Source organism: Equus przewalskii, chromosome 29 (genome assembly GCF_037783145.1).
Source record: "Equus przewalskii isolate Varuska chromosome 29, EquPr2, whole genome shotgun sequence".
Classification (NCBI taxonomy): Eukaryota; Metazoa; Chordata; class Mammalia; order Perissodactyla; family Equidae; genus Equus; species Equus przewalskii.
This window is the reverse complement of record NC_091859.1, coordinates 7,247,967-7,274,489: the sequence shown is the minus strand read 5'-3', so window position 1 is coordinate 7,274,489 and position 26,523 is coordinate 7,247,967. Positions and strand designations below refer to the sequence as shown.

General features: G+C 35.6%; 1 protein-coding gene across 10 annotated transcripts in view; it reads right to left on the bottom strand.

Annotated features, from left to right (window-relative positions):
• SYT1 (synaptotagmin 1) overlaps positions 1-26,523 on the bottom strand; it is a 518,535-nt gene that overhangs the window by 330,661 nt on the left and 161,351 nt on the right. For 8 of the 10 annotated variants that reach the window (XM_070600576.1, XM_070600580.1, XM_070600574.1 and 5 more), the window contains exon 3: positions 16,180-16,236. The exons of the other annotated variants lie outside the window; for them this stretch is intronic. The gene's annotated coding sequence lies outside the window, so the exon portion shown is untranslated. The remainder of the gene's footprint in view (positions 1-16,179; positions 16,237-26,523) is intronic. 10 annotated transcript variants of the gene reach the window in all.

Genomic DNA, 26,523 nt, shown 5'->3' with positions numbered 1-26,523 from the left:
TATCCCAAAGAGGTGAAACATGCCTCGCCCTTCTCTATTACTTTTTTTTGAAAATCATTTATGTACCAGGCATTGTATTAGGTGGTTACAAACACTATTTCATTTATACCTTACGAGGCCAAGGGTTATGATTTCCACTGTATAAATTCAGCACCAGACTAAGTATAATCCACATTATTTAATGCAAGGCAATGCAATACTGCTCATGGCTCTTGGGCACTGACTCTGCTTTCTCTCTCTAGAGGATGACATGGCCCAGATGTCACAGAGTTTGCTCTGAGAACCAAAAGATGTGACACTTACTGTTAACCTGAAGCAAATAGATTGTAAATTTTAGATTTTCCGGAATGATACTGTACACTGGAATATGAAAGCACAGTTTTGGAAAATACTTAAGCTTTAGAGATCTGGTTGCATGTCCAGTCATAGGCAGCCATGAGCTCCCTCTGGGAGCAAAGCTACTGTGAGATGTACTACTATCCTATGGGGTTACCTTGCTTCTGGCAAAATTTTGTATCCTTAGCCAATTAAATTGGGAGCATAACTTTGCTGTCTTTGTGAGTGTATATGCAAGTGTGTAGTTTGGGCTTTTGGGGGTGTGGAGTCCATGCATGTGTGCATGTCTTTGTGTGAGTGTGATCAGTACATCATGTGTGTGGGTAATATGCGTGTGCATGTGGGTGTGCATGTGTGTTGTCTTTTCCTTATAACTCACAATGCAATTCATTTTTATTAAATATCTTTTTCTATCTTGTGAATAAATTGTTTTTTTTTGTAATTTTTGCAGCCCTTTATCTAGAGCACTAACTATTCCTCTCCCTACCTCCCCTCCTTTTTTTAATCTTTTTCAATTTTCTGCTCATTACCAATTAAACCACAAGATAATGAAAAGAAGAAAAATTCAAACCAATTCACACAGCATCTTCCATGCACATAAATACACAAAGACTGATAAATATTCAAAACTCATCCTTGATTTTTTTCCTCAAGGTTGTTTATTTTTCTGTTTATCTTCTTGTCTTCAGTGACTGCTAACTATTGTTACTGGGATATTTGTTTTTCAGTAGCAGAGAGATAGGAAGAAAAGTAAAATATTGGCTTTATTTGATAGGCTGCCTGCTCACAGGTATGGCAAGAATTGAAATCAAGTCTCAATCATTAAGCAGAGCAAGGAAGCCTCCTCTGACACACACTCTACTCTTGAGTTTCTAATCAGAATGTATGAAGAGCAGCAGAATGGCAGCATGCAAGCCCACAACACTCTACAAGCCATAGAAAAATCAGGGGTTTTCTTAGGATTGATGAAGACAGGGCTGAGGGAAAAATAGGAGAAACTAAAGCTACGGAGTGCCTGAGCGGGAGAATAAATGGTAATGGTAATTATGTGGGGAAAGTTAATTCCTGTTAGGAGCACTGGTGGAAATTGGCATAATCAGTTTCGGAGACTATAAAGAAAACAGACACACACACACACACACTCACACATGTAGATGGTCGATTTTGCATTACTTAAGAATATTTTAATGCAGTAATTTGTAGATTGAGAGAAAAAATTCTTTTGCCTCCTCACTTCATTTGTTACATTACAAAAACATATAAAAGAGTCTGGTTCTAAAATTTGCTTGCTGAGGGGTGAACAAATATCTTGTCTTCCCATATACGAAAGTGCAAACACTTTAGTAGTAAGAAAAATAAACTTTCAAATTAGCGGGCAAAAAAATCTAAGATCTGACTTTTACTATATAAATCTCATTTCTCTCATCTCCACTGTGAGTTCTAAAGCACTCTGAAATATGTATTTTTTTCAAATAAATTTCTTTGTTGAAAGAAAACAAATTTTATATGAAATAATATAGGTACATTAAATCATTACATTTTTATTTACATCTTTGGTCTGCCTGCCTGCCTGCCTTTCCTCCCTTAGTCTTTTTTTCTCTCCCGTTGTTCTTCCATTCCCTACCTTCTTCCTTCCCTTTCTTCCTTTCTTTAAACATTCTCTGAGTATAGCCCTTCGTACCAGCAACGGGTCTGGTACTGCTGAATAACTGAATAGAATTGTCTGCTGTGTGCTAGGCATTGTGCTCAAGGTGCTAGCTTGCTCTCTGGAGTCGTAGAGGGGAGGAGGTGGCTAGGTTACTGCACTGCTCGCTGATTTTGCTCAGGTCTGGCAGATTAGATGAGTGCTGCAGTCGAGGTGTGGACCAGATGCTCTGGGAACAGAGAAGAAAGGGAGAAACTAACTCAGCCTAGGAGGAGGTTAGGTCAGCAAAAGAAGGGTCAAAGCCTTGAGCCAAAGCTCTAGTGTTTGAAAGAATATAGTACTTTCTGGAACAGTGCGTAGGATGGTTTTGCGTTCCCATGTCGGGTGGAGGGTAGCATACATGTTGCTTTATCTTTATTTTATTATTTTTATCTATTTAATCTTCCAACCTTTTGTTTATTGTTCCAACTACCCACTGTTACTTCCCATTCCTAAATTATTTCAGAGACTCTGACGTCATTGGGTTTTGGAACTACTAGTGGTGAGACAGAAATATGTTTGCAATCCATTTTCATGTTATCTTATCTTTGTGTAGTACTGTAAGGTCTCCTTTCTCTCTGTGTGTCTTTTCCCTCCCATCTCGCCTGTATTTATTCATGTATATAAATGAAAAGGCTGCTTTGTTTTACATGGAGGTATGGGAACAGACTGGAATGTCTTTAAAGGGCAAGGATGCCATGGGCTGTGATCCTGATAGGAGACAGCAGAAAACAGCAGCTATGCATGTATTTCCTACATAGTTTTCTGGCGCATAGCAGTTTGGTCTCAAAAACATTATTATGCCTTTGATTCAGGCAACTGTTGGCTGGGTAAGCAAAATCCCAAAAATCCTTTAAGGGTATCAACAGGCAAGTTCTCCAGTCACCTTCTGCCCTGATAAAACACAAACATAAGCTAAGAGTGGTAAAATGAAACAATTATTACAAATAATGCTAACTTAACAAAGGGTCGTATTTCAGCAGAAGGAAATCCACAATCCACTTCTGAATCTAGCGCCTCAAGATGATCTCACCAAGAGTAAGATGAAATGCAAAGTAGAGATACCAGTTTTGTGAGGTTAAAATAGGTATCATATGTGAAACTGCTATGCAAATCGTGAAGTGCTCTGCAAATCCAAACAATATTACCATCATTTTAGGTAACTAAAAGTCAAGCATGATTAGAAGGAATAATTAGAATAATTAGAAGTAATTATTATCGTCTTGGATAAGTGACTTAACCTCTCAGAGTCTTAGTTTCCTCTTCTGTAAAATGAGGTAATGATTCCTACCTTGTAGAGTTGTCAAAATTATAGATAACATGTGAAAATTGTTACGCACAGAGCTTGGCAAGTGGTAGGCATTCAATAAATGATAGTTATTTTTATTATGATTATAAGAGACATTTCTAACCACACACGATTTTAGAAAAATTGAACAAAAAAGATTTCTTTTAAGTTTTACTAACAAAACAAGTCTCGCAATTCAAGTGAGTTTGGATTTCAGGTGTTGAAACAATAAGAAAACATCTATGACTTTATATTTCAATTTTCAGTATGCATGGGGAATTTCTAACAATGAAGTTTAAATCTTTAAAGAGTAAGAGATGCATTGGAATGTCTGGAAGAATAAAAGAAGGAGGAGAAGGAAAAAGAATAACAGAGAGAACACAACTCTGTTATGGCAATAGCTCAGGACCATCGGGTGGTTTGCAGAATGATAACAAGCACTCACTACCCCGCGGCTCAGGGCTGCTCCAACTTCACGCGCAGTGGGGAACCTTCTATGCCCTTCACTATCAACTTGTACACGCAAGTTATTTGTAACAGAACATTGAAAAGTCAATGAAGGCAAACCTGGTAGGCAGCTACTGTCAGAAAACATCTGAATTAATAGGACACTATCAGAATTGTCTTTCCCAAGCAAAACACAAAACTGTATTAACCAAAAGCATGACAGCACTGTGAAATTTTCTCACTACAGTAACTTAAAGCAACACAGGCCCTGGGAAGCAGGCTTTAGCGCCTCCCCCAACAGGTCAGAAAATAACAACAAAATGTTATTATGGATCATACTACTGAGGATCACCTGAGGGACGTGTTGGTTCTGAACGAGAGGCAAGGTCATCCTAAAAGCTTTACTCATTTCTATAACACAAGAATGTTAAAAACTAACACAAGCTAACAAAAGGATTATTTTTCTTAAACTTATCTTTTTTTTATTGCTACTATTATTCTATTGCTAAGGATTCTATAGAACGGGAGCTTAGGCAGAAAAAGATATGAAAAACATTAAAACAGTGGCTTTCCACTGGCCAGAGATAAAATTCAAACACTTTACTTTGACCTTTGTGATCTCATTATAGCCTCAAACCTAAACAACTGCACCAGGTGCTTAAGTAAATTCTTTAGCAATCAAAGTGGAAAACCAGCACGGACGTAAGTCATGCAAGGTCCAAATGGAATGCTCTTTCTTGTGGAAAGTTTTTGCCTTTTTAAAGTGGCAGGGTTAAGCCACGTCCACTTCCTGGTGTCCAAGTACTTCTTATTTTTGTATTATTATATTATAATTAATTTTAGAATGTGCATCCATTCCACCATAATGTGAATTACTTCAGGGTGGAGACAGTCTCTTGCCTTGCGTATAACACCACCCATGACACGTAGCGGGCAGCATGAGGTGGCAGAGAGCAACAAGCCTGTGTCTAGAAGTCCTGATCTCAGATTCCAACTCTGCCACTTATTAACTGAAAAAATTACTTAACCTAAGTCTCAGCTTCCTTACCTTAAAATGGTGATAAAGCTTGTCTACCAGAAGATATATACAGATATACACATACATGCGTGCGTGTGTATCTTGCATTCAATAAATGCTAGCTATAAAATTATTAGTAAGCACATAAGAAATGTTTGAAAATATGGAGTGAATAAATAAATGATTTCCTTTTTATTGATTTAAGATTCACCCAGTAGTTCTTGAACAATAAGATTTCATAATACACAGACTAGAAGTTGAATGGTAGTATTAGAAAAGTTGAAGGCTGTAAGTTTGCATTCCTATTTTGAGTCAAAAATCCTCTCCCTATTATTCTATTTATTTTTAGAGAAATGGTAATTTAAAAATACCCCTAGCTTCGCACATCTTTTAAAAAATGGTCCATGTATAAAAACATCAGATAATCAAATGAAGACTGGCTAATTTTACTCTGAGCAGCTAAAATGTGGCATATTTATGACTCAGAAGCCCTAAATTATCTTAAACTCGTCTATTTCTTTTGCTGATTGCCTATACTGAAGTAGTTTTCTGTGATTAATTTTAGGGTATACAACATGAAAAGAGATGTCTTACAAGTCACAAACGCATTGTATTTCTATATTTGCATCTTTGGTTAGGAAATTGGCAAAAAGACTCCGCTTCAGACAACTACATTATTCAATACATTATAAGATAGATAGATAAACAAAATGTAGCATATATATACAGTGGGATATTATTCGCCTTAAAAAAGATAGAAATTCTGACACATGCTACAACATGGATGAACCTGGAAAACGCTATACTAAGAGAAATAAGTCAGACACCAAAGGACAAATACTGCATGATTTCACTTCTGTGAGGCACCTAGAGTAGTCAAATTCATAGAGACAGAAAGAATGAGGGTTTCCAGGGGCTGTGGGGAGAGGGGATAGGGCATTATTTTTAGTGGATATAGAGTTTCAGCTTGGGAAGATGAAACAGTTCTGGGGGCGAATGGCGGTCATGGTTGTACAACAGTGTGAATGTACTTAATACCACTGAGCTGTACTCTTAAAAATGGTTAAAACAGTAAATTTTGTGTTAGGTATATTTTATCACAATTTTAAAAAGGTCAGAAACAAATTACAGATTTGTAAAAGGCTAAAGATACAGCTCTTGAAAATAAAAGCATATTGTATTGGAGAGTTTGGGGATGTGGGTTAATGTAGCGTTAGTGAAGAAAAATAAGAGAAAAAAGAAGTTTTAATAAAGCTACCACTGTGATAGATCTGGGTAAAAATGTCAACACTTTGGTTTAACTAGTATTGTGCACTCACTCTGTGCCAGGGTCTGGGACACAAAGATGATTTGCCTCAGGGAGTTCATCCTCTCTTGCAGAGAGAAGCTCTTCAAACATCATTTTGGTGTAAATCCATGAAATTCATGTGTCTAAGAGTACAGGTTTTAGCATTATACAGGGTCTGCATCTCGCTGAAAAATTGTAAGCTATGTTACATTGACGAAGTTAGTTTGCCTCTCAGAATCTCAGTCTGCTCATCTATGAAATATGGATCTGAATATGAACTTCACAGGGAAATGACATGTAAAGTGCTCAGGAAGAAGTAAGTGTTCAGTTAACGGTGGACACTCTTGCTGCTGTGAGTTCTAGGACAGAGGCATGGGCTGGCTGGGACTGCCTGCCAGAGCCTGGCAAAATGAGGCGCCATTGACTGGCCTGGCCTCGTTGTGTCACTTCCATAATTGTTGATGCCAGCTCAGAAAGAGCACAGCATTTGTTTGATCCTTACTAGCGAGGTTATTATTGAAAATAAAGTAATTATATTTATATCCAGAGTTATGGCAAAAATTGAAAGTTAAAATTTGAAGATTATTTCCCTGATCTGAGTTGTCAAATAGAGTGGGCAGCACAGATGGTTGCAACGGACTGAACGTTTGTGTACCCCCCAAATCCACATGTTGAAATCCTAATGCCCAGTGTGATGGTAGTAGGAAGTGGGGCCTTGGGAGGTGATTAGGTCATGAGAGTGGAGCCTTTGTGAATAGGATGAGGTACCCCAGAGAGCTCTCCTGCCCTCTTTCTGCCACGTGAAGATACAATGAGAAGTCTGCAACCTGGAAGAGGGCTCTCACCAGAACGAGACCATGCTGGTGCTCTGATCTCAGACTTCCAGCCTCCAGAGCTGTGAGAAGTAAATTTCTGTTGTTTATAAGCCACCTAGCGCATGACAGTTTATTATAACAGCCTCAACTGACTAAGGCAATGGTACAAATAAAATAATTTCCTTTATGCAGAGTGACACAAATATTTACTTCATGAATTGATGCTTTCATATTTTGGGTATTTAAAAGAAATAAAAAAATAAAATGTAGAATAATAGTATTATTTAATGATGTACTTTAAATAAGTTACGTTAAAGGAGAAAAAAGCACAGATAATTTCTAGCCTACTATACCTCATTGACAGGGCTTCTATCACAAGCCTCACAGTAACGAGTGGGAAAACTTGTAGGTGTTAAAATAAAGAAATTCTGGGCTTCTAAGTAGAGGATTGGAAGGAAATCTAACACCTGAGAGCAGTGCAGCTATGCCGCCTCCAGGACCTGTAGCTCCTGCCCCCGAATATCTTCACCCCTACCACTTAAGTCCATCACTTCAGGACCTCACAATGCCTAAAACCCCTTACGCCATGTGCTTATTTGGGCTAACAACTGTGTGTGTATATGGGGGGAGCAGAGACAATGCAGAGCTGGTGTGAATACTTGAGTCGGTTCCTTTTTTCTTAGAAGTTCCCTCATACCAGCTGCACTGAGGTATTCTGATCAAAAGAAAAGTGAGGTTGGGAAATTTGAAGCCAAAAACACTTAAAGAAAAGGCAGCTTGAGAGTATCAGATGGGAAGCAGAATTACACCAGGAAAAAGGCACAGGTTAGAAAGAGATGAGGCAGTATGGAAAGTCAGGTCTACTTATTTTTCAAATTTCAGGCAGTTCGATTGAGTGTTCGAACAAATGGAGAAAAGAGTTGCTCCTGCCTCCCTCTCGCTCGTCCAGTCCCCATTCCTCATGCCGTGAATATGGCACTTCAGCGTAGACTGTGGGTTTTCATGGGTTGGTTTGTGCAACCACTCTGGGTACATATCCATCACATGAAGTGGAAAGAAAACATCTTAAAACAAACTCTGCTACATCATCCTTTCATAGGCTGGGGACTGCCTGGATTCTCTCTACTGTTTCAGCTTTCTCACTGAAGGACAAATCTGGCTTTGCCTTTTGTAAAATCTACTGGTAATTGTTCAAATCTCATCATAATTGGAAACAATGAATATATTAATAATTATATAATTATGCAAATCCAGTTTTTCTAGAATTATGTTAAAGGACATAATTTAGATAAATAAAAATTCTTGCATTTCATACTACAGTGATATTATAAATTCTATCATATATATAGTGCTCTAAGACATAATTTTTGGGCATTAAGAAAACCTTCCCTAAAATTAGAAAAAAATATTTTAAAGTCCAAAAGAGAAAAAAGAAATGAAAGGCCAAATTCTTCATAGTTCAAATATTACATACCTAATACAAAATAAATAACTCCCCAGGAGACGTTATAGCAAATTGTATCAATGCTACAAGCAAACACAAATTGGATAAGCAAAAACCCTGAGCAACATGCAAAATTGCTGCTAAAAATTATTTCTTACCATACATTTCAGACTACCGAATATTAATACGATATCACTTTGGGGGTCATTGAATTAGCAAACCAATGTATTTTGAGTATTTGTTTAGAAACATTATTATTTCTTCAGTCTGAAATATTTCATACCAATTTATAAACATAGGCTTTGCCAGGACTCTTCTGAAAGTGAAAAATAAAAACAAAGCAGGGTTAAACAATTCATATTAACCATAAGAACAGGGGACATAAATTGCTCAAATGTACAATGGAGCATATGCTGAACCAGATTCTTCATATTTTAGAATAGGAAAGAAATAAAATTGTCTGTAGTTTATGTAAGCATTAAATTCTAACAGAAAGAGAAAAATGGTAAGATATTTACCATGAATTACATTTGCTGATATAAGAATCATTATTACTAAGATTGGGATATATTTATTATTAGAGGCAGAACAAGATTTGACATTGAAAGGCTAAGTGATGTTAGCATTAATATTCCATGTCAGTATTATAAAGGGATTTTTATGGGATTTGCAAAAGAATGACTCAAACAATAAAGCCAATTAAAATGGTGGATATGAATTTTTTTAACAGAAAATAATTGAGGTTCTAAAATGAGAAAACTCCAAATATTCTTTATCATGGGGGAAAAAGCAGTAAAATAAGCAATTTTGTTGTCTGATATTTCCTTGATGAAACAATGATTTTTAAATTTCAATTTCAGATGTTAAATACAAAATGTTAATCACTTTTTTAAAAATAAGAGTGTATCATTTTGCTATGCAGCAACATAGAACTGCCCTTAATTTTAAAATGGTTCATGTGATAACATGTGTTAGATATAATTTATTTCTGGAAACCTGCTTAGCCTACAGTTTGGTTATATTTATTTTCTCTGGAGAAAATGACCCCATTTGTGACTCCAAAGAAAGTAATTTCACGGTAGGGTAGAAAGTCTTTTTGGCACCTTCATATCATAATGCACACTGATTCAGCTTACTTATCAGCCACAAAGACTGTCAAATGTCTCGTCTTACTTTTCACCTCTCTGAAAGGGAGTCATGCTATTGACTGTTGAATTTCAGTATTTGCTTTAAGGAGGAAGCGGCCTTCAAAGAGAGAGATCATGGTGGACTCCTCCCAGAGCATGCCTACTTCTGTCTGTCTCAAAACCAAATTTCATCTTGTGTTCAAGGTTTCTAATCAGCTTCCACTTCTCTTCTTTCTTCCTTCACACTTTCCTTTCCTCTTTGTTCCTTGCAGACTCATATGTGTTTTATAATTTTAAAAGAATGCCCCTTTAATATTGCAAAGGAGATAACTTTAACAGCAAACATAACAACAAAATTACCCTTTGCTGATGTTATTGTATTAACTTCTGTAATAAACACCTAATAAACATGTGTTGGAATTCTCATATGAAATCTATGAAATAGAATTTATTATCTTAATTTTAATAGATGAGGATATTGAAGCAAAGAGTTTAAATTGTCTTCCTGAGGTCACACAGCCAGTAAGTCGCAAAAATAGACTTGAACGCAGCTCCTTCATGCACTGCCAACATTCTCAATTACAAAAATGAATAATTCAACCCAAAATAATGCCCTGGTGCAGAGAAATAAGAAAATAAATCAGAATGTTAGAGTAAATTAAAATTAGTATTAATTATTCAGATAGCTGAATCATTTGTTTTAAAGTCTTATTAAATTTAGACTTTACATGATATCTTTAAAACCATATTGCTGGCTTTTAAAGCATTCCACTTCCTCTGTTTTGTGGCTACACAACTTATATTTCAGTGTTATGAAAGATGATGAAGTTTTCAGAACAAAATAAAGACTAGCATCTATGAGAGCATCCAAATCAAAGATTAATAAGGTTCTAGAAATAATGGGCTGAAATCCATCAAATAATTATAATAGCTAACTTGAATACAGTACCTACTATCAACGAGGAACTGTTACATAAACAAAGATCCTGTGTCTTTAACTCATTTGATTATCCCAGTCACTCAGTGAAGAAGTGAAAACATATAGAGGTGTACTAAATTGGCTACCACCTGTAGCTACTAAGTGGTGGAGCTGGTATTTGAACACAGAGAGTGAATTTCCAAAACCAGTACTATGCTATAGTAAGATTACAGGAGCCTCCTTCTTTAGTGTTCTAGGAAATACCCTAAGTCATAAAATATGGTTTAGCTTTAGAATAATAACGATCATGAGAAGCTCATCTTACCCAGTGTCCCAAAGAAAGTGATAAAACTCTCAATCATTTGGTAAATAAAAACATAAAGTGATTCTGACCATGGGTAATGAGATGAGTATCTTGCAAAGATTTTCTATTACTAAGTCAAAGTACTATTATTCTCTTTATAAAGGGAACATTCTAAAATATTTGTAATTACCCTAAATATACGCTACTTGATGATAGAGGCTGTGCTTTGTGCACTTCTATATCTCTCTGGGACAATGGATACAGTAAGTACTCAATAGTAACTATTGAATAAAGAATGAAGAGCAAATAAAGGAATGAGGGGCTGGCCCTGTGGTGTAGTGGTTGAATTCGGCTTGGTCCGCTTCAGCAGCCCAAGTTCAAGGGTTTGGAACCTGGGCACAGACCTACACTACTAGTCAGTCATACTGAGGTGGTGACCCACATACAAAATAGAGGAGAACTGGTGCAGATGTTGGTTCAGGGCTAATCTTCCTCAGCAAAAATAAATAAATAAAGGAATGAATTTCCAAAGTTGTACCACAGATTTTAAAAGGACTAAGTCCAGATAATGTAGCAAACATAAAAATCTAAGCAGCACATCCTGTGAGCACCCATTTTATTGTTATTTACTTTACACACAAAATATAGTTATCTTCTTTTAGGTGACCTTTATACTATGGCTATCATTCACTTTGATTTTGTTCCTACCTTTTCTATCTAAATATAGCTGTCTCTAATAATTAAATTCTCCTACCATGGTTTAATTTTAGCATTGGAAGGATAAGTACATATGATGCAATCTAATGTTTATTGATAAGTGTTAAAGAAAAGTAATATCATATGTTCATCAAGTATTTTACATAGACAAATGGTATTTAAAAAGTGATGTGTTCTTTACTTCTACCTCCTCCCACATGCCATTATTCATATAGGAAAATGAAATATGCTTTGCCTTCTTCACCAGTTGTGATGTATTTATTTAAGAGTGATAACTTGGAAAGAGGTAATCAGACAGATCTGAATTCAAATGGTAACTGTGCTGCTTACTAATTAGGCTAACTTTGTAACATAGGAAAAGTTCTTTTGATAATTAAATGAAATTTAATCGTATGATTAGTAGAGTATCTGCCACAAACTAAGAGCCCAGTAAATGTTTTCTTTTGTTTCCTAAATCACTTCCTTTTATATAGGAGCTCTCTTAGGCCTATGTTCGAGAAAAGTGATCAGGATTAAAGGTAAATTATAAATTCAGGAAAAAGGGAGATTTTTTTCCTGATGACCATTATTGTCTAAAGCAAAAATCAATTCACAACTTTGGTTTCATCAGCAACACACTGTTGTGAAATGATATACTGGATTCCCAAAACAGTAAAGGTAAATTTTCCCACAAAGGATGTTCTTTTTACAGTAATATAATGTAAGGTTTTATATAACAATGTAATAGCCAATATTTATCATTAAACATCACTGCAGCGATCCCCATATTTCTAATCTGATCTCTGAGAGTCTTGGGAAGTCGACTGGGCATATTTTTCTTTGCATTATCCAGATAAAGAATGAGAGAGGTAATCGCTGAACTGTTGCTGATGGCAGATTGTGTGTATGAGTTATTGTTAAGTAGTATTATTATCCAGTAGATTTTTAGCTGTATGATCTTGAATGTCTTCACCTTCCCCTGCACTCCAGGACTCCTCACGATGAAAGGGGGGAGTCAGATGAAGCCAAGACTTGAATTCAGATTTCCTAAGTCTCTCTTGCTCTCTAATTTTTTTCACTATAAACATCATCTTAATGAGCCACATCCAAATAAAGTTGTTGGCAGGTAGAGTCTAGGTAAAGAGTTATTTACATAAAATTCCATTAAAGCTTTGGTTGAAAGAAGTTCAAATTTTGAGAAAATCCTTCTTGAACTGTTCTGAGAGCCTCATTTTTCATATAAGCACTTTCAGTTAACATGGCAGATAGAAAAAATAGTGGGTGGTTAATTAAGCCAGAATTTTTCTTGATTCTGCCACTAGATACAAGAGCTTAGATAAATGACTTGACTTATCTGGCCTTCTATAAATGAGGATATTAGAGGAGGTAATGTCTATAAAAGGAGAATATTAGACGAGATAGATAATTTTTTTTCCTAGCTCTATCCTACTATCACACACATACACGCTGGTCTATATTTTTTCATTACAGAGACTTGTTACTTCTAACAGAGAAAGGTTTGACTAAACGAAACTTGTGCAGGGCATCTGCAGATAAGATAATATTTATTCTCTTGTGAGTGACAAAATGCTTTCGTAGTTAAAATCTGCTTTCCATCAGGACCTTTCTAACTGAAAACTTCTTGCTCTTTGGTGTGCCAGGAAAGCAAGGTTGTTAATAGTCATGCTTTGAGAGAGAACGTCAACTCCCAGCAGTATTTAAAGAGGTTTAGCAAATCTAGGATAATGTGAGTAGTTTCCAGGAAGCATGCCTGAGCATCTGAATGTTTTTTTAGTGCATCCTGTTTGTTATTATTATTATCCAGTGCATTCAGAGTCTATAGAGAGCCCACCCATGGAGTTCTTGAAAGTACCACTGAGTGTTCCCCAATCTGGAAGGAAAGTATCATTTTAAAATACAACTTCCAATAGCTCTTTTACCTTATTTTCCTTATCTTTCTTAAACGCAAAACCTTTTTGTGATATATAAGTGCAATGTGCTGTAAAGATCTTTAGTAATATTTTAATCAATTACCGGATCGTTCTTAAGCTATGGGCTTTGAAGCAAAATTATAGGACATTTGTATGGCTTTCCTATGCTAAAAATCTTTCATGTGTAAGGTTTTGATTCAAATACAAAATGTAAAAACTCATTTATTATTCATAGGCTTAAAATACCTGCACATGTGCTGTAGATAAAGACAAGAAAATGGTCACTGTGTTATCCGATGTCTTCATCCCAGGTCATGCTTTATGCCATGTACTGACGCCCCTAACTCATGGACTCTTTGGAAGGTAAGACATATACTAAGACACTTACATTGTGACAGTATCGCTTTAATTCGAAGTATTTCTCTTCATAAATATTTTATAAACTTTTAAGGAATAAACCATACATTTTTATTATTCCAACTTGAATTGAGTGATTTCTCCCTTCTGCTGTTTATGAGTGATTTAGCACGCAGTTGTTAAATAAAAGACAATTAAAAGTTGAAAAGGGGGCTGGCCCCGTGGCCGAGGGGTTAAATTTGCACGATCCGCGTCAGCAGCCCAGGGTTTTGCTGGTTCAGATCCTGGGCATGGACATGGCACCACTCATCAGGCCATGCTGAGGCGGCATCCCACATGCCACAACCAGAGGCACTCACAACTAGAATCTAAAGCTATGTACCTGAGGAGTTTTGGAGAGAAGAAGGAAAAAAAAAAAGATTGGCAACAGATGTTAGCACAGGTGCCAATCTTTTAAATAAAACCCACTTTCACCTAAAAAAAAAAAAGCTGGAAGGAAAAACTGCCTTAAACCACAGAAATGCAACAAGAAAAGCATGATTTCTTTCTTGGAAACGTATGTTATTTTCTCTAGGATTATTCCAAATGAGCAGAAGATCTCATTACTTGAATGAGTTCCCTCCAAAGTGTGCCATACTAAATCCTACTTCAATACAGTTACGAAAATTACAATTCAAGTGAAATAACTTCTATAAGTCACACCTGAATAATAGACCAAATAACTTTTACAAAAATCAGACAAGAAAAACAGCCATTGATGGCTTTGCACAATGAAATTATAATAAGATGACTAAAAAATTGTGAGGAGGTAGGGTAGATATTATCTGGCTTTTGTATAAAGAGCTTAAAACAAATATGTATGGTTCTGTCATTGGAAAATTCAACCTTCTTTCAAAGAGTAATGTAAAAAATTGAAATTACTTTTAAAAGCTGTATTATATACATAAAAATAAAACTTTAAGAGAGCCTAGCCGTCTGTGGGACAATTGCTACGCGTTGAGAAATGTTTGTTTTGGTTGAATGACTTAGTTGACTCTCTCTGGTCAGTAAAATGTTGAAAAAAAACATGTCAACAAGATTGGTCATTCATTTCATATCTTGCAATTCATTCAAATTGGCAGAGTATTTTTATTTTCTTTTTTTTTAAATGATAGAAAATTCTGATTCTTAAATTATCCTTCTTATAACCAGAGCTAGTAAACATGTCCATAACCTGTTCTGCCCCTCAAAACAGCATTTCACAGATTTGGAGTTTATTTTTTAAATCAAGGCACAGTTTTGAAACTTTTGAATTTTGGATTTTATAAATTTCTAACTTAAAAATTTAAAGTGAGTGTCATCCACCACCATGGCATAAAGGGAGGTGAGTGTTCTGTGTACAGTGAAGCAGCATGTGAACAATATCCAGACAGGTAGCAAAAGAGACCTCCTCCTCTCCTGCTCCTACCACATCTCAAAAACAAATAAAACCGATTAAGGAAAATCATCATAACCATCATTAATTATATTTAATCTTTTAAAATTAAGATGTGATTTATGCATTAAAGTTCTTTGGGGGCTAGAAAATTTTATTGTGTAACTGTAGTTTGCATATATCTTGGAAAAAACATTTATGAATTTCCTTTTTTGTACCACACTTACATCCTTTCCACTGAACTTTATTCTATTTTGATATACTTGAAGATATGGATCTATCATTTTGTTAATTCACTACATTTGACTTTAATGTTTCTGTTTTAAATTTTAGAGAACTGTATTTGCAAATTCATTTCAAAACAACCATAACATTAAAAGTGATGTAACATTACATGGATTTTGCTTTTCCATCTTTATTTTATTATTTTTGATATTCACATATTCAAAATCTAAAATTGTTTGCATCTAGGAAATCTTTGTAATGTTACGAATTCTACCATAAAGAGTGCTATCAAGAATGCATTTAATTTTCATTAATAAAAACACATTTAGGAAAACAACTACTACAATCATATAATAGCATGTCATAGTTACGTTGTGAGAAGATCAGAAATATACTAATGAGATCAAGCTAAAAATTTTAAGCCTGCTGATGGTTGCCATTTTTTTTTTATAATTCCAATTTAATGACTATAAACAAACCAAGCATGTTGATTCTGTTTAAAATTTTCAAAAGGAATTTTTAAAATTCCATCACATACAGAGGCTGTGAGACACTTTGATTAAATTTTACTTATTACCTGTTTTCTTCTTCAGAATATAAAATGATATGATAGTCAAAAGATATAATGGAATAGACATAAACATTTTCTGCCCTATAGATGTATCACAAGGATTACCTTGGCCTCTTACCTAAGAGGATTACAGGATAAATGATTTTCAATTTACTTCGGCAAATTGAAACTGAGTTTTAGACGGATACAGTTGCTTACTAGGTTAATTTCTTATCTTAGAAAATAGAAAAATGCCTGTTTCTGTAAAATAAATTTGTAAGATCTTCTAATTTTATAGAAGGTCTAGTGCAATTTTTGTATCATTAAAGTACTTACTGTTCTGTTGTGAATTCTGGGGTATTTTATTCTTTGTTTTCTTTCAGATTCGTTTTTCTAAAAAAAATGAGTAATATGCACAGTGGTTAGTTGACTACACATAGTTCAGAATAATTTCAGATTGTCATAATTATAACTAATTAATTTTATTATTTAATATTTCTACTTAAAAATCTTGCAATATAGGGGCTGGCCCGTTGGCGTAGTAGTTAATTTCATGCACTCTGCTTGGGTGGCCAGGGGTTTGCTGGTTCGGATCCCGGGCGTGGACCTACCCACAGCTTTCAAGCCATGCTGTGGCAGGAGTCCCATGTATAACATAGAGGAAGATGGGCACAGATGTTAGCTCAGGGCCAATCTGCCTCAGCAAAAAGAGAGGATTGGTTGGGGATGTTAGCTCAGTGGTAATCTTCCTCCAAAAAAAAAAATCTTGCAATATAAACATCCAAATACAATATAATATCATATAGTGTATATTTAGTATATATGTAATATAAGATAGATAAATAGATAATGGGAACTTTACAGTTGGTTTAAAGAGCTAGAGATCCAGATGCTGTGAGTAGTTTATATACCGATTCTGTCAAAAGTTACAGTTCCTGTACGATAGTTTTCAATTTGAAAATTGAAGTAATACTTACCTACGAATACATTGTTAGAGAATATTACATTATTACATTCATTTAAATTCATTTAGAATCATAGAATTCTCAGTCAGTTAAATGCCTGGTGCTATATTGAATATCAATATGATTATTATAAATCAACCTTATACATCTCATGTTAGTTTTGAATTTTATATTTTCACTTAAGTTAGGAACACTTCAATATATTACACATATTAGCCTATTTTCAGAGCCAAATCAATGTCCTGCTATAAGCTAATACTATTCTAGCATATAGGAGATTTATATATATATAATTTCCCATCAAGGTAAGGAGAAAAATAATCTCACATCATTGTATAAAACAGTACAACTTTCAGTTTAGAGTGTAAGAAAATTAAACTTTCCCCAAGAGTCAGTATCAGGAATTGCTTTAATGTAATAAAGATGTCAAGAATTTCCGATTTGGTTTGACAAGTTAGAAACTCACAAATGAAAAATTTCACAGTGCTGGAGACAAGTACCTTTTCACATAAGTGCTCATCATTTTTAGTCTTCAAAAAATTTAAGTACAATGAAAACCAAGAAAGAATGAAATTATAAAAATAGGTTCAGAATAGACATGCTACTTTGTTTTTAGGAGTTCTTACATTGTTCATTTTCAACAGAACTACGAAAACATAATGCCAGCCGCTCTGGCGACTGGCTCACATGGGTACTCGTAGCGGAAAAGATCTGAAGTGACAGCTATATTTCCAAAGCTGCATTTACTGCATCTGTTCAGTGGTTAAGCCTCCAAGGTCTGCTTTCATTTTATTCCTGCTGGAAATTCATCTGTTGTCTAGTAAAATCCATTAGAAATAGCAATGTAAAAATGCACTTAGATTTGTCTGACTGCCTCCTAAAATACAACTTTAAGCCACAATTAATTTGAGATAAGATTTCTATATATAGTTTCAGCATACTGACGCTTTTCTTATTAAAACAAAAACCACAACAAAATTCCATGGGTGCACATATTAAGGTAACAGAGTGACATAAAGCTCTGTACAGGAAATATGGGGGGGGGGGGGACCCTGCCAGAGAAAACGATGGCTTTCTCCTAAAGAACTAAGAGAATATTTGACATTACCTGTATTGTACATTATTACTTACCAAGGGGCAGGCTTCCCAAAGGGATGCAATGAAAGGACTAACCCGTTTCTGTGACTTATGAGCCATCTGCAGGGATTTGATTTCGTGTTGGTTTTGCATGCGGATCTACCACAAGGATGAACGGGCAAGCCTATTCTACTGTAGGAGACAAACAACTATTTTATTTTTAACCTATGTGCTGAATATGGATGTGCATAGTATTTTTCTGGTAGCTAATTTTTGTGTCTTGCATGGATAAACACCTCTCTTTATTTTAGAGGAAAACGTTAAAATAGCACACGATGCTTTTGCACCTTCTGTCATCTATCTGGCTTTTCAGTAAAGAAATTGGTATCAGTACATCTGACTCAGGCAGTTTCCTGGTATTGAGACTTAGTACTTTTAGGTGTTTACGCAGTACTTTAAAAAAAAAAAACCCATGAATATGTGTAGGTAGGTTTATATATTTTTCACAAAACATCATATCCATTCATAGTCAATAAAGCTGATGACTCTTTCATGTTCATTTTATCCGGTTTTAGAAGCAGGCCTGACACGGAGAAAAAAGAAAATTATCTGAGACTTAGAGATTGCTCAACAGTGGCTAGAAATCAAACTGCTGAAAACTTGCGGCCCTCATCATAATTCTCTTTACAGAATTAAGCAAAGCATCGCGTGCTTTAGGCGTTATAAATACTACAAATCCTTGACTTTTCTTCTCATTTTTTGGAGGGAAGGAGCTATTTATATTCATTTTAATGTTGGCCATTGAAGAATCCACAGCTGTGTTTTTTTAAAGGAGACGTTTTCAAGAATGACAACTAATTTCTACATCCAAACTTTGTTTTAAATATCTCAAGTATTTCATTTTGATGAAAATACTGATTTTAGTTGGGCTTTCACTAACACAGCTCTGAGCTAAATATTCATTTAGGGTTGGATTTAAAGTGTGCCCTGTGAATCCTTGCAACATAGCCACTTGCAAGCACCGTCCCTTTAGCCCCAGGCAGACTGAGATGGCGAGGGAACCCCTCTGCCCAGGTTTAAATTTCAAAACTGCAAAATATGAATAAACTAGGAGTTCTCTTTCTTCTACTTCCTCCTACTGAAACCCCAAAACTCATGGTTAGAGCATAGTTACAAAGTTGATGCGCCATTTCCTCAGTACAGATATTGCTAATCCTAAGGGATTTGGTTAGACATCTTTTGACTTAAATTCTTATTCTTGGAACAGCAGTCAGCAAGCAGAGATTACTTTAAATAAAAATACTATCCAGGTCATTAGTGACTGAAATGTAAGCTTTTATACACAAAAATAAAGCATCGCATGACAAATAAAGGCATTGCATGATTCTTGGTTATATCCCGAACCAATGGGAAAAAGCAATTAGCTGTTAGGAACATTACTGCAACAGTGAATGAAATTTGGATTTGGACTGTGAATTAGATAATGATATTATATCGATAGTAAATTGTCTGTGTTTGTTAACTGTTCTTTGTAATGTAAGAAAACATTCTGTTCTTAGGAAACATACTGAAATATACACCAAAATATTTAGAATAGGGCACACCCTGTTCCCAACTTATTCTCAAATGGTTCAGAAAAATATATGAAATATATACACATATATATTACATATATACATATATTAATATGAGAGAGAGAATGATAAAGGACACAATGTAAACAATTGGTTAATCTAGGTAAAGGGCATATGAGAACTTCTTGTACTATCCTTGCAGCTTTTTATGAGAATTTGTAATAGCACGCAAACATTACCAAAAAAGAAACTATAAAATTATCTTTTAAAAAATTCAAGTACCATTTTTCAGTATCTAAAAAATATTACACTGAATTGTGGCTATCTTTATTTTGTTCATTAAGCACAAGACTGTTTCACTCTGTCTAAACTATAAAAGATAATGGTATTTACCTGCATGACTATTCTAGAGTATTAGGCAATAAAAGGAAAATAATCCGTCAAGTAATAGCGTAAACAAACTAATCTTCTATAAATAGATGTGGTCACTATAGGTACCTGTAGCATTGCTGGTAGGAACAGTATGGAAGGCAATAATACAGAATATGGATTTTCCTTGAAAGGAAGATAGAAGCACAAAAGATTATGCGCCTTGTTTAAGGCAAAGGAATTTTTCTGTTTTTTCTCTTTTGTGTCTAACCATTGACAGCCACTTAGGAGGCTTCAGTCTACAAGCCTCTCCTCATTATAAGAAAAGCAAATGTTTACCAACACAGAATTAAAAAGAGGGGCAGGATGAAGGGTCTACTCATTTTTCTGTTGTGACACGTTATTATACAAATCAAAACATACTAAAACATTTGTCAGCAGTTGGAGTTACAATAATCACACACTGAGTTCATCCATGTTTAACATTTTCATTATACTCAAAATAATTATTTTAGAAAGGGGGGCTGATAATGAGGTCGAATGGCACTAAGTCAGGAGAGCCAGTTTGTACCTTGAAAAGGAGGATAGGAATTAATTAAATGAGAAGCTTGGGGAAGTTAATTGGGACTGAGTGAAGATAAGGACACTATCTATGCATGAAGAAATAAAACTATTGAAATAAAAAAGGTATAGCAGAAAGTTCCAGTGAGCACACCTAAGGGAGAAGAACCCTGCAGAAACATGAGTGACAGGAGCAGAGTTATGTCTGTGGGAGACTCTGTTGGCCTCCGCCCACTAAAATCGTGACTGTCACATAAATAAATTCTTGTCAAATGAATAATACTGTATATTGACAAAAGTAAAATTTAGTGTCCTATAATCCTAGTCTGTCTCTGCCTCTATCTACTCTGTGACCTTAGGAAAATCACTTAATCTATTTTGACTTCAATTTTATCAGCTGTGAAATGAGAGAGTGGAAAAATGTAGTTCTCCAAGGTGCCTTCCAGCTCTAACTATTTCTGTATACGGTTGTGTTTATTAAAATGGGCAACTGTGAACATTTTTATAGAAGAGAACGGCCTGATATGAGTTTTAGATGAAGAGAAATGGAGAAAAATAAAAAGATGAATAAAAGAGCAATGCACTGATTCAAGTAACGGAAAATAAATCCCATTGGAAGAGACTTTAATGTAGAAGAGAGAATGCAAAAGGTACTTGATGGTTTGGGTATGTATGAAGTGACATTTATATGTACTATTGATACAGGCAAGCAGATGCAGAAATCTTTATTTGTTCTTTTTATTATCACCAGAGTGACTACACACTCCCTGCTTCCCCATTTAGAGTTCTCAAGTGAACACAAATGGAGAGTGTTCAAAAGAAGCCAAAAAATGGCAGGAGTTTATAAAATGTTCTTTTACTACAAGGTCATAGCATGGGGACTGCCCATCTTGGAGGAGAGAAAGCTGACGTAACTCCTAGGATCTCTATTTAATTCCCTTAAGAGCTATTTAGTTCAAGACCCACCAGGCACCATTGCTTATACCTCCACGAAGTCTTTGATAGTCAACATTGGCTTCCTCGTGCATTTTCTTTCCTACAAGCTTGTTGAGCACTTATATTCTATAATACATAATTTAGCCCTTACTTATACATGATCTCATTATTTTCCCCAGTTCCATCTATGCTGACTTTGAATTGACATCTAGAAGTGGCCATGTGCTTTACATTTGTCATTGCCTAAAATAAAGTGGTACTTAAAATGAGTTAGATGCTCAATAAATACTTGTCGGTTGATGGAGATGGGCAGGATATACTTTGACCTCAGAAAATGAACTGAAATGCTGATTGGCAGCTGTCACAAACGACTTCTTGGCCATCAAGCATGGTTGGTGACCCTGGGACTTCTTTGAAGCCTTTACCTTGCTTTCTTCTCATCATCCTACTCCTCTGGGCATTTTTGGGAAGAGGAGCTCAGGATCTATCATACGGGGATGAAAGATAAACTGTTATTTAATTAGAAAGATCTAGTCAATAGCTTTAAAGGCGCCTGAAGCTATGCCTTGAAATGAACTTGGCCATTTGAATCTAATTAACTGTAAAGGTGAGTGGGGGCCACTTTCACAGTTTTGTCAGAATAGAGCAGAATTTTCTTCAGACCAGAATTCTATGTTGAAATCAGGACACTGGTTGCAGTACCCCTTTAAGAAAACTAGAAGGTCCGTGATGGCAGAATTAGTGTCTCTGTGGGCAGGATGGGGTAGAAAAGAGGAGGAAGGCATGAGAAAGAGACACAAAAGAACTAGGCTATTTTCAGATGGTTTTGATTTCTATACAGATTCTGGTACTCCAACAATTAGAGATTTATGGAGAATGTTTAGATAAAATAGATACTTACGTAATTGCTGGCTTTGTAAAAAGGAGAAGCCAACTGAATATCTTTACAAAGAACTTTAGATAGCTATAAAAACTGCACATTTCCTAACAAGACAGAGGGTGTTAGTGAAGTGACAAAACATGAAAATAAGTTGACTCAGCTTTCCCAAGTTTTTGAGGTCACGTGGGGAGAGTTGACTAGCAGTTCTATATACACATTTAAGTCTGAGGGAGAGAAGAAAATTTATTTAAACCCCGGTTTGCTGCAAATTCAAACTCAGCAAAGTACCATTGGACAAATAAGTGGAATGTTGGGATATGGCATGAGATCTTTATAGTTCTGTGTTGATTGGCTCAACTTTGGTGCTTTGCCCTATTCTGAGTTTAGTTCAGCACCATGGGAAGATACTAAGCTGGAAATTCAGGGCCAGCCATGAAAAACCATAGCGTAGAAAAAGTGGTCTTCAGTCTCCTCTATTTAACATCCATGTGGGGAACAATAGTAGAGATAAAATAGAAAATAAACAGCTTCTCATGTTAAACTCATTCTCAAGGTATCATCTTCTTTATCTCTGTCTTTTTTACTGGTAAATATAAAGAGTGTACAAACATAAACAAGACAGATTGGTTCATAGGTATCCTGGACCTTGACATTGACTTGAAAGCTGCCCTCTTCAGTGATTCATTGTGGCAGGTAATATGACTATTTTTGGAGAAGCAGCATGATTTAAAAAAAAAAATTATAACTGCTATTTAATAAGCTGTATTCAACTGACTGCATATATTTATCACATTCATCATCACAAGGACAAAGTGAGGTAGGTGTTAAATCTCCATTTACATGTGAACAAACTAGGTTGGGAACTTCTTTGGACTTAGAAAGTGGTGGAGCCAGGATCTAGACTCAGCTCTGTCTGTATCTGAATCTTGTTTTTCCCTCCCAGCAAAGGCCCTTCAGTGTTGGAATGGACTTTGAGAAGGTAGAAAACCGACTTTTCTAGACATTTCTCTGCTACTTATTACACGTGTATCACCTGAAGCAATTCAGATAAGTTTTTTGCATCTTAATCGCTTCATCTGTAAAATAACAGAACACAATACTCCCCCCCCCCCAGTAAACAGACTAGATTAACTGATTGATTGAGGTGTGTTTGATTTCTAAAAGTAACTGAATGTATCTAACCTTAAGAGGAACAAGAAGCCTTAATAATAGGCGACTTTTCAAGGAATGTTCAGCAAGGCGCCTTTTTAAAATTCGTCAGTACTCCTGGAACTTTTGCCTGAACGTCATTATTCCTACAGTAAATAATAGATTGCAAAATCAACATAACAGTTTCATATATGTATGAGGTAATATTGGAGAATTACCTTCAGGATATATTTCTTATTTTTTTTACTTTTTTTTTTTTTTTTAAAGATTTTATTTTTTCCTTTTTCTCCCCAAAGCCCCCCGGTACATAGTTGTGTATTTTTCGTTGTGGGTTCCTCTAGTTGTGGCATGTGGGACGCTGCCTCAGCGTGGTCTGACGAGCAGTGCCATGTCCGCGCCCAGGATTCGAACCGACGAAACACTGGGCCGCCTGCAGCGGAGAGCGCGAACTTAACCACTCGGCCACGGGGCCAGCCCCTTTTTTTTTATTTTTAAAGATTGACGCCTGTGCTAACATCTGTTGCCAATCTTTTTTTTCTTCTTCTTCTCCTCCCTAAAGCGCCCCCGGTACATAGTTGTATAGTTTTTAGCTGTGGGTCCTTCTAGTTGTAGCATGTGGGACGCCGCCTCAATGTGACCAGACCAGCGGTGCCCTGTCAGCGCTCAGGATCCGAATGGCAAAACCCTGGGCCGCTGAAGCAGAGCGCGGGAACTTAAACACTGGGCCATGGGCCAGCCCCAAGGATATATTTCTAAGAAACATAAAACCTTTGTCATTCTATTTTTAACTCCAAACATCTATTTCTGCATAATTCACATACAGTTATATTAGGCTGGAAATAAAACTGTATGGTCATAGAAGTCTAGAGATACATTTTCTCTTAATTAGAGTCTAGAAAATTTGAGTGAATATCTAAGTTAAGAGCTAAAAACAAGGGGGATGGCTAAAAGATGATATGTGATGACTTGAAAACACAAAAGTCCATGTAAACTCAAACAAACACACTCTCAACTGTTTAAACGGACAGCACTTCTTTAATTCTAAAAGCTTTAGAAGTAAAAAAAAAAACAATGAACAAAAACTGCCCAAAACAAAAAAACTGTTTTGGACAAAACACCTTTAAAAGCTAGTTCTTAGACTTAGATGTGTGGGTGTTGGAAATGGTAGGAATTTTTAAGAATGGAATGGGATTTCCATTCCGAAAGTGACTACATATGAAGTTGTAGTTTCAGAACACTAGACTTTGGAGTCCCCCAACAGTGGATGAAAACAGATTGATAAGTAGAAAGACCAAATGCGAGAGGATATTAAGAAAGGCATTTGCCGTAAGTAACAACCAATGACCTAATTCTGATAAAATTATTATTTTTCTTAAAGTGATCATAAGTGCAATCCTATAAAATTCTAAATTAATGATTTATTCAGATAATTCAAAGATGTTTAAAAAAACCTAAATATATTTGAGATAAATGGAGAATATCATCAAGTTACACAAGGGATGTATAGTTAAGTTATACTAAATTTTTCACTACAGAAAGCAATTGGGTGCTCTAGCATTAGAGATTTGGGGGAGAGTTCAATAAAATTTCACTTAAAAATTTTACATTATTTTACTTGAGTTTGAAGAAAGGCTCTCATTTCTCCCATGAAATGATATAATGAACAGAATAATAGCAGATCAAGTGAAGCAATAACACGGGTGAGCTGTTGTCTCAGCTTCCACTCTTTGATCCTTTAGGTGTCTAATGAGAATGGCAACTAATTTTCACTGGCAAAAAGTATACGATCAAGATAATTCCTTAGAACTAATTCCTTAGAATAGGCAAATTTCCTTGAAGGCAGGGATAATAAGGGTCTGCGTTTTTGGCCCTTTGATAGAAAACTCAACTGAAGAGACCAACCTTCAATTTGAAATTAAAATTATTTTGGTCTTACATACTACAGCAAGAGAGTTGTTTCTCTGTTTCTCAGGGGTGTCATTGTGGTACTTGCTAAAGAATCCCCTAGCACTGTAATTTCCTCTTTAGTTATAGTTTAAGGTCATGTCATTTTTGAAAAGAAACTGATTTCATTATAATCACTTTCATATTCTTGATATGCAGGAGAATCAGAAAATAGTCATATAAATAATTCACTTTAACAGACTTTAATGGATCTATGTAATACCATCTACCACATGTGGATTTTTAATTTTACTAACAATAATAACATGAACTAAAACGTCAACATAAAGAAATCATTTAAATGCTAATTATACTAAGAACAGTAAACTTGGTTGGCAGAGGTTGATGGGAAGCACAGGCCTTTTCCCATTTGGATACAAATCACAGACTTATTGTCAACACACTGGAGGTGGCCTCAAGCCATAGTTCCATGTCTCTAAACACACAAATCTCAACAAATGTTCTTGAATTTCTATAGTACAATTCTAGCTGTGTGGAATAAAAAGAAGTAGAAGAAAGGGTCCTGTCCATCAAACCCCAATTCGTATCTCTATCACAGCACTTTGTACGTTATGTTGAAGTTTGCCTTTGCACTTGTTGAATCCCATGACAATGGAAGCTCTCCAAGATCCTGTGTAATTAACCTTCAACTCACAGCACCTAATACATTGCCTGGCATATATGAGGTTCTAAATAAATAATTGTTGAACTAAACTCTTGAAGAACCCAATCAGTCTCCTTTGTCTACACAGCATCCTCTCACTAAGAATCTACTTTGCCAAGTTGGTACTGCAGTGGAATCATGGAGCTACAATTACTCTTAGGCAGATTTAATGCTAGCTAAGCTTTTGGTTTTTATGTGCACATGAAAAATTTACTTGATTTCTACAAGGTATTTAGTTATTATGTAGGACATGGGAATAATTTTCAATTATCTCTCATGACATTTATTTATAATTATAACCTATTTTCACAAAGGCTTACATGAAGTTTCCATAATTAAATAAATTTTGTGACCCTCAATAGAAAGGAAAAGGGGTACAGGAGACACTTTTCTATGTATGGGCCTGTACTCCAGACATTACCCATGAGCAAGAATTCTAGAAGCATACTATTATCTTATTCTATACTATCCCACTTTTTCTGTCTTCCAGGTAGATAACTGCTACCCCTCAAATCTTAGCTTCCTGCTCCTTATGTGCTCAGTTTTCTTTTAGATTCTATG